Source organism: Crocuta crocuta, unplaced genomic scaffold (genome assembly GCF_008692635.1).
Source record: "Crocuta crocuta isolate KB4526 unplaced genomic scaffold, BGI_CrCroc_1.0 scaffold50, whole genome shotgun sequence".
Taxonomy (NCBI): Eukaryota; Metazoa; Chordata; class Mammalia; order Carnivora; family Hyaenidae; genus Crocuta; species Crocuta crocuta.
The window spans coordinates 4,508,214-4,515,917 of record NW_027527428.1 but is presented as its reverse complement, the minus strand read 5'-3'; positions in this window follow the sequence as shown (position 1 = coordinate 4,515,917).

Sequence of the window (7,704 nt, the reverse complement as noted above, 5' to 3'; positions counted from 1 at the left end):
CTCACGCCTGCCTGTACCTTCTGAAGGAGAATGTGATTTTATTTTTAAAAAAATTTTTAATGTTTATTTATCTTTGAGAGACACAGAGAGCGAGCGAGAGAGCAGAGGAGGGGCAGAGAGAGGCAGACACAGAATCTGAAGCAGCTCCAGGCTCTGAGCTGTCAGCACAGAGCCGGACATGGGGCTCGAACTCATAGACCGTGTGATCATGACCTGAGCCGAAGCTGAATGCTTCACCAACAGAGCCCCCAGGCGCCCCGGGAACGTGATTTTTAATGCTCTTCTGTCCCTAGGCTCCTCCATCATCGGGGGGCTGGGTTCTTGCTTGGAGGCTGTCTAGTCTCCATGGATCAAAAAATATTTGGGAGAAAATCTGGGGACAGAGACTTATCTGTGTCCTAGGCCTTCCGAGGGAGAGATGAAGGCTTCCTTGGCTGGGGATGGGGTGGGGGAGCTCCTGGGTAATGAGGCTCCCTTCCTGGGGGTCCCTGCAGGAAGGGGAGGGGGCTTTCCTGGGGAGGGCCTTGCACAGAGCCCCGTGGCTGGGCTCCAGGCCCCCCCCCGCCCGCTGATCCACCGATCTCCTGGTCACAGGCCCTTAAGGGGGCGGGTTCCTCCCCACCCCCCACCGTGGGCACCGGTGAGTGGGCGTCTCCCGGGGACTTAGTGTGCTGCCCCCCAGCACCACCGCTCGCTCACACCACCCCACGTGGGGGGCCAGGTCTTCTGCAGGTCAGGAGGCCGATGCCAGCAAGCTCCTGCCCCCCAGGCCCGGGGCGATGGGATCACGTGGGAGGGGCCGCTTCCCGCCCCCGCCTCCGCCGTTGGTTCCTGCGTCTCGCTGGCAGACGCCGGGGAGCGCCGTTCACACCCGGGGGACCGGGCTGGTCCGCTCCATCACGGGCTGCCCGGTGGAGGGGGCTCCCCGGGGCCCAGTGCCGCCGCGGCCAGCGCGCAGGGACAGAGCAGCCCGGCCCCGACCTACGGCCTCCTCAGTTCTGCGGTGCTCCCTGCGCAGCTCCCTCCTCCTCTCCCACCCAGGGCTCGCCCTCCCTGGTGCCCTGTTACTGCTGGAGGAGCAGGTGGGCACCCCACCCCCCCAAACCCTCTCCCACCCTCCTGTCTCCTGGACTGCGTGTCTGGCAGCCATGGTCAGGGTCTGCCTCCGGCCGTGGGGTCTGGGCACCCTTCTGGAACACCAGCTTCCGGAAGGCGGGCCTCACCGGCTTCCTCTTGGCTACACGTCGGGCCCCCAGAACAGCGCCTGGTGCAGCGTAAGGGGCTTAGGACTCACCGGTGGACAGAGACGTGACCTGAGCGGTGGCGATGCGGCGTCCCTCTCACCGGCCGCAGTTCGTGGCCTCTTTGCCCCCTTCTCGAGGAGACAGGACCTGAGAGAGGAAGGGCAGCCCCCCGGGTGACCCGGCTGTGTGGTGGCCGGGAGATGGAGCTGCGGTGGCAAGGCGGTGGCAGAGAGGCAGGGGAGGAAGCGCAGATCCTGAAGAACTCCGGAGAGGCTAGATCGGCAGTGACCCCCACTTCTTCTCAGGTGTCCCCCGCCCCCCCAGCTAGAGTGGCTGGGTGTGCCAACCTATCAGAGTGGCCGCAAGGGTTTGCGGGGTAAGAGGCAGTGTGGTGCAATGCGCTGCAGGGACACAGACCTGGGTCCGTCGTGCTGTGTGACCTTGGAGAGATCTCTCAGCCTCTCTGTGCCTATTTCCTCATCTGTGAAGTAGGGAAAACAACAACAGCAGTAAATAAACAACGGACTTTGTAGGGCCACTGTGAAGATTCAATACGACGACGCGTGAGAGGTGCCTGGAGCAGCGCCTGGCGTACGTACATTTTTAATAAACTTTAGAGAAACGTTGCCAGCGATAATAGCAGCCAAAGTGTGGATGTTAATTAAAGTGCCAGGAGATAAGAGGCCTGGGTTTTAGAGCACGTGGCCGCAGGGCACTGCGTGATCTTGGAAGTGCACCTGTCGCCCTGGATGATCTCCCGGTCGCTTAGGGAGGGAGGGGCCTGGGGCTGGCGGCTCCTGGGGACCTCACTGTGTCCTCATGGCGCACGGGTCCTGGAGCGATCGCATTCCCTCCTTCCGCCTTCTCTGGGCTGTAAACTGGCCAGTGATTACGATCACCGCATTTCCGGTGAGGGAGCCTGAGGCCCGCGTGGTTAATGACTTGGCCACGGTGGCAGCTTCTGGGCGGTGGAGGGCCGGGACCACAGCGCTGACCTTTGCCCGGAGCTCCTGCGAGACCTGTTTGGTTTTGAACACCTGGCCATCGGTGGTATTGGCAGCCCAGACGATCAATGCTAGTGTGCGAAAGCCCTGCACCGGGGAAGGGGCTGGAGTTTAAGTAGGAATGTTCTGGAACGTGCCGTTACAGTCCTGTTATGGCCATGTTTCACGGGTCTGGAACGTATTTGCTCATCTCGTCTCATCTCACCTGTTCTTCCCAGGAACCCGTGAGGTCTTCATCCCATTTTCCAGGCACAGATGAGGCAGAGAGGCAGGGACTTGCTCCAAGTCCCAGAGCCGGCAGGTGTTGTAAAGACAGGACTTGCACCAGGATCTTTGGGTTCTGAGCCCAAAGGTGTCCTCTCTGATATCTCCCAGCATTCTCCAGCCTGTCCAGAGCCCAAGGCTCAGTGAGCCTTTGCTCCTCTGGGAAGAAAGCCCAGGCAGAAGCCATCTCCTGTGCCCCAGGGAAAGCATGCCCTGTCATTGACCATCATAGCCTGGAGGATGCTGGGAAACTCCCTCTCAGGTGCAAAGACCCCTCCCCCGCCCCACCGTTGTTCTAAAAAGGGAGCCATCTACCCGGGGAACATTCCCCAGGAATCATTGCTAAAAGGCCTATTTGGGAGATAACCACTATTACAGATGCCTGACTGCTTTTTATTTTTAACATTTATTTATTGTTGAGAGACACAAAAAGACAGAGCATGAACAGGGGAGGGGCAGAGAGAGGGAGACACAGAATCCGAAGCAGGCTTCAGGCTCTGAGCTGTCAGCACAGAGCCCGACGCAGGGCTCGAACTCACGAGATCATGACCTGAGCCGAAGTCGGAAACCCAACTACTGAGCCCCCCAGGCGCCCCCTGACTGCTTTAATTAAGGCCCCACCCATCGCTGTTCCCCGCAGCAAAGGGGCGAGTGCGGCTGGAGCCAGTGTGCACCTGATAGAGCGGCAGAGTGTGCTTACACAGCCCCCTCCCAGCCTGGCCAGGCCCCCAAACCTCTGGCAAGTGCCTGCTTCCTCCTCCACCGCCCAGATGACCTGTGGCCCCGCAGACACCCCAGCGGCCGGCGGCCCTGGGGAAAGCTGGCAAAGACGACCGGCGCTGGACGAGCCGGACTCTGACTTTGTGCAGGAAGCGGTGACGCGAGTGGCCGCGCTCTGGGGACACACGTGTTCTGGTGTGGGGTCCCGGGGCATATCTGCCCCACCGGGTGTCAAAATAACCTCAGCAGGACGCTCTTTGTGACAGGCTCCCGCGAGCATCCATCCTCACTCCCGTTTCACAAGCTCGGAAACCGAGCTCCAAGAGCTCACAGGTGACGTGGGCAAGCTCTGAGGTCCATGCGTCCACCCCAGACCCTTCCGTACAAGCCCCGATGCCAGACAAGTGCCAGTTGGGGGTGGGTGCTGGGCCCACAGGTCACAGGAGGCCTGAGGGCAAGGCCGGGAAGATTACAGGAAGGTCAGCGCAGGTCTTTCTGCAGCGGAGGGAGAGGGGGGTGAGGACGGCTGGGGCCAGGCTGGGCCAGGCTCCACGCTGGGGTGGGGGGTGGGGGTGGTCAGGACGTCCTGGTAGGAAGCTGCAGGGGAGGTAAGGATGGGCACAGGCAGCCTCCGGAGGTCTCTAGGGGGAACCAGACAGAGACAGGTGCAGCAGGCAGCAGGAGCCCGCCAGAGGGGGTCCAGAGGGACCAGCCTGTGGCCCCTGAGAGGCCTTGTGAGCACTGGGCGGGACTCCGTGACCCAGGGCACAGGGTGCGGGTGAGTCACAGGGAGACCGATGGACATTCCGAGGCAGGGAAGGGGTCTGAGGTCTAAGCAGGCTTGGACGCAGGGCTGCTGACCCTGAACACGGCAGATACATCTGCAGCCAGGTGGGCTGGGGGGTGGGGACAGGGCAGCGACATATTGAGGACCGGTGAGAGGGAGTGTGGGAGTGGGTGCTGGATCTGGTAGACTGACGGCTCCAGCTGGAAGGAAAACCCCTGGGGTCTCCTGGCGGAGCAAAGCCAAGGGCACCCGGGACAGAGTGCGACAGGCTCACGTGTCAGCCAGGATCATCCTGGGCTCAGCATCCAGATTAAAGGACTCTGCTCCCTCCCCCGTGCTATCTCTCCTTTTATAGTTTGCCTTTTCTAGAATCTTCTGTAAATCGAAACTTACAGTATGCAGCCCCTTGAGTGGCTACGTTCACTCAGCGTAACGGGTTGGCCATCCATCCGTCACATGGCTTGCGTGTTCGCGGCTCAGGCCTTTTCATTGCTGAGTAGTATCCCACTGAATGGCAGACCTCGGTGTATTTTCCCCTCCACCTGTTGATGGAGAGCTGGGCTGGTTCCGTCTGGGGCTGCGATAAGTAAAGCTGCGGCGAATATTTGCTTGTGAGTCTCGGTAGGAACATGTGTTTTCCTTCCTCCTGGGTAAATACCAAGGAATGGAATCACCAGGTCACCCGGCAAGTGTATATTGCATTTCATAAGAAGCCACCGAACTGCTTTCCGAAGTAGCCGGTCCTTTGTGGGAAAGTTTGCTCCCTCCTGGTTCCCTCATCTGCAAGCCAGAAGGAGAGATTTTTAAAAGGCCTTTGCTCCTTATCTTAACAAAAATCACCTTTTTAAAAACCTTTAAGAGTGTTTTTATTTCTTTATTTTGAGAGAGAGGGAGAGAGAGAAGGGGAAAGAGAAGGAGAGAGAATCCCAAGCAGGCTCCACGCCGCCAGCACAGCAGAGCCTGACGTGGGGCTCGAATTTATAAACCACAAGATCGTGACCTGAGCCGAAACCAAGAGTTGGATGCTTAACTGACTGAGCCACCCAGGCGCCCCTTAAAAAAATCATCTCAAGACATGGAAAAGACTCGGTGTCACAAATATATGAGTGGCGAGTGTATAATGGAATGAGTACGTGCAAAGCCCCAGAGTGGCAGAGCGAGAACATCACCAACCCCCGGGACTCCCCGGCCCCCCTTCCACCAGCGCTGCCTGCCAGGGACAGCCCTGAAGTCTGTGTTTATCCTTCCTGGCCTTTGCAAAGAGTTTTATCCTTAGAAATACACTCACCGGCACTGTGAAATTCATTTTTTCCTTTTTTCCTTAAATGTTCGTTTATTTTTGATGGGGGAGGGACTCAGGGAGGGGAAAGGGAGACAGAGAAGGAGACGCAGAATCCGAAGCAGGCTCCAGGCTGAGCTGTCAGCACAGAGCCCGAAGCGGGGCTCGAACTCACCAAATGTGAGATCATGACCTGAGCTGAAGTCGGAGGCTTAACTGACTGAGCCACCAGCCCCACCTTCTATTGATTGATTGATGGATTGATTTTCTTTAAAAAATAGACTGCACGTTGCATGCTCTGGTCGGGATCTTGGTTTTTGCCGGGCTTGGGTTAGCTCCGTGTTCAGTATCCTCTGGCAAGGGGATCTAATCGCTCAGGCCATGCATGTTGCGGGAGTCTGTGCGTGGCTAAAGCTGCTCGATCTTCCCCTGGCGAATATATAGCTATCTATTTACCTGCTCTTCTCCTGATGCCCATTTGGCCCCTCCTCCCGGCGTTTTGCTATAAGTTGCTCTAAATATTTTTGTGTATGTCTCCAGATGTCCCTGCGCAAGGTGTCCCCGCGGCGTGTGTGCTGGGATGGGGCCTCTGGGTCACAGACAGGGAGGACATCCAGAATGATCTTCCGCCTCCTTTTTTTTTTTTTTATGTGTTTATTTAAATTCTAGTTAGTTAACATCCCGTGGAATCTTCCTGCATCTTTCCCTCATCCTGAGCCCTGCCGAACGCAGCCTTCACTTGGGGTGTCTCATTCAGTTCTCCAATCACATGGGGAGGGACTCCTGTTATTATCTGTGTGTTTTTACAGACCAGGGCCCCAGGGCTCAGAGAGATTAAGTCACTTGCCCAAGGCCACACAGCTAGTAAATAGCAGGGCCAAAGTCAATCCCAGGTCCCATGGTGTGGGACAAAATCCTTGATCTCCAGACGCTTCTGTTGCCCCCCCACCCCCACCCCACGGCATTCTGGCACGTCTCTGGGACAGCAGAGGCCGCACAGATGCAGGCTTCCTGTGGCTCACACTGAACTGAGGTCAGTGCCTCCCTAGGGAACATGGCGGAGGCTCACGTGGGCGTGGCTGAGACAGGCTGGTCCNCAGAGGCCCCCCCCACGCCCCCCCCCTGCACAGGGAAAGAGCCTCGGCCCCCGCCTCGCTCACATTCTACTTTCTCTTAAGTGGCCACAGGAGATGCCATTTCCCGACACCGAATCTGGCTCCATCCAACCGTCCCTGCAAATGGCCCGTCAGCTCAGCACATCTTCACGCACGAGAGAGATGAATCAGGCAAAGGGAGCGCGTAGGGATTTTATTTTTTCCTTCCTGGGGTTAAACATCCCAGTTTGAGGTAAAACAAATTCCTTGCTAGAGCCTATCACCTCCAGCTGGGCCATAGGAAGCCCCATTTAATCAGATCATTTAGCACTGAATCATGTTAACAAGGTGGCTGGGTGGCTAATTCTAAACTTGCTGAAGGCCAGTCTCTGGGGAATGAGGAAGCTGCGAGCTGGTGGCGGGTCTGGGGCCCGGGGGGCCCGGGGTGGGCTGGTGGGGGCCCGCCCTCCTTGGGTCATCTGAAGACGTGAGGTCGGAGGGCTGCCCTCAGCCCTTTGGGGTCCACATCGACGGCAAGAAGGAGTCCTCCGCGGGCCTCTGCTGGGGGCCCACGGCGAGCAGAGAGACGAGGGTCAGGCCAGAAAAGGCCGTCAAAGACCTAAGGACCCTCAGAAGCACTGTCCCCTCTCCCGGAGGAAGAGGACACCCGCCCGCCGGCTGGGGACAGCCCAGTGCTATCCAGCTCGACGAGCCTGGCGGTCACCACGCACTGCTCTGCCCCCAGCTCCAATCCCCCAGCTACCAACTCTACCCACACTGCAAACTCAGTGCTCGGCCGCGGACCTGCTTCCCCAGGGTCCTCAGTCCCAGAAGAGAGAGGAAGGAGAAGGAGCATCAGCCTCCCGAGTGGACAACATGGCTGCAAACATTGCCAGTTCCTCATTCTTTCTGGCGAGGCCACGGAGAGAACTGCTTAAAATATAAGAGTAATAGCTGGGAAGGGCAATACATTAATTCACTAGCAACCCTTAACACCCTAGTCAGAACTAGCGTCTTGGTAGCCCTGTGACTCGGCTGGGACTCAGCAGGCTGCGGCAGCCAGGGGAGAAGCAGGCTGGTGTCAGCATGGGGCCCCCTTGGGTGGACACCTGTTAAACTACCGAAGACTGCTGTTTTCCAAGGCCCTCAGGCTGGGAACGTGTGGCCAGGACTCTCCCGGAGCTGGGGGCCCTGCTCTGGGCTCCCCGCGGAAAACCGGCTCTGCTCTGCCTGCTCACGTGTTCCCTCTTTCACTTGGTTCTTTCACTGTCCTTGTCTCTTCCCAGCTGTGCTGTGTGCCTGTGAGTCTCAG